The sequence below is a fragment of the Etheostoma spectabile genome, unplaced genomic scaffold (assembly GCF_008692095.1).
Source record: "Etheostoma spectabile isolate EspeVRDwgs_2016 unplaced genomic scaffold, UIUC_Espe_1.0 scaffold00570089, whole genome shotgun sequence".
Taxonomy (NCBI): Eukaryota; Metazoa; Chordata; class Actinopteri; order Perciformes; family Percidae; genus Etheostoma; species Etheostoma spectabile.
The window spans coordinates 11,558-13,131 of NW_022605523.1; the positions used below are offsets into that span (position 1 = coordinate 11,558).

Here is a 1,574-nt window from a genome sequence, read left to right on the forward strand (position 1 = left end):
AGTATGTGGTCAGTCCCATATGGTCTAGTGGTTAGGATTCCTGGTTTTCACCCAGGTGCCCTGGGTTCAGCTCCCGGTATGGGGATTAGTATTTAGCCGGTGAAGGTCTGCAGAAAGATCTGTACGATCTCTGACATTGGCCTGTATTGAATCAGAGCTGTAGTTAGGTAATCTAAGTTATATGTGTTTCATGATCGTGCTTTTGTTTTTGAATGGTACATGAACAACTGTGCTCGAATTTCTAATCAAAAAACCTGACCTTTCCCACTTTGACAAACTGTTTTGATCCCCTGAGGTATTTCATTGAAGTCTTTGGTCTTGGACAGTTACCTTGCAATCTAAAACTGTAAATCCTATTTTCTCTGGAACAATAGTTGGCAGTTGGAGGAGTAATGGATCTTTACAGTGAATATGCAAAAGAAGATGTTCACAAATTCAGCCCAGGTAAATGCTCAGCCCATATTCACACAGACCTAACCCTACTCATTGGTTACAATATTCTAAAATCAACAATGCCAGAGAAAAATGACAAAGAGTGATACAATTTTTTAGTATGTAAGTATTGGCTTTTCCCTTGCAAACGTTTTGTTCCAATAACATTGACAAGCATACCGTTAGTTACATTCCTTGTGTTTGTCACGATTTGGGGAAGTGATATTTGCAGGTAGTGTGGCCGAGCGGTCTAAGGCGCTGGATTAAGGCTCCAGTCTCTCTGGAGGCGTGGGTTCAAATCCCACCACTGCCAACTCCTGAAATATTACATACATTGGTACACTCCTCGCTGAGGTTAAGCTGAACTTGACTTTCCAGCACCTTGGAGTAGAGTTTACCAAGGAGCCTGAGCATAGTGATACTCCTGTAATGGGCAGATGCCATTCTTCTTGAAGAGAGGAGCAACCACCCTGGTCTGCCACTCCTTAGGCACTGCCACAGACCTCCACGCAATGTTAAAGAGGTATGTCAACCAAGACAGCCTCTCCTTACAATATTTCTAAACGAATTTGATCAATCCCTGGGGCTTTGCCACTGTGGAGTTATTTATTTTTGGAGTTATTTTTACTACTGTAAAACTAAGTTACAGTAGGGGTATTATACTGTAAAAAAAACATGTACAGTTATGATACTGTAATCAGGAAGTTACAGCACGTTGCCAGTAAGTTAACGCAAATTTACAAAAAAAAGTCTAACAGTGTTCAGACAAACATCATTGACTTTCTTTCTTGTAAAAAACCCAACTTCCTAGACTTTCTTTACAATATAGTCTGTACATGTCCCTTGCTTCCAAATTCCCATTTTTCATGGGCTGAATCTCAACTATCACTGACTCTGCAGAGAGAGCCAATCAGAGCTGATCAGCAACAGCTGTGCTACCTGCATAATGGGTTTTTACCTGGCATGTAGCACAGGAACCAGTTTCTCTTGGTGACTGGAGTGATGGCAGCTGTTTGGGTCTTTGTTGTTTGTGCGCTGACTGTTTGGATTAACAAAGGTTGTTACATTTCTTCTGTTTGAAGCTTGTATTCAAATATGTAGTGGAGTATAGCGAATGTAAAGAGTAGGGTAAATTACTCAAT

At 40.9% G+C, this 1,574-nt stretch overlaps 1 non-coding gene across 1 annotated transcript; it reads left to right on the plus strand.

The window, feature by feature from the left end:
- The first annotated feature begins 663 nt into the window (after nt 1-663).
- Nucleotides 664-745, plus strand: trnal-aag (transfer RNA leucine (anticodon AAG)). Its single transcript has one exon. It is a non-coding gene; the product is annotated as a tRNA-Leu (tRNA).
- The last annotated feature ends 829 nt before the right edge of the window (nt 746-1,574 follow it).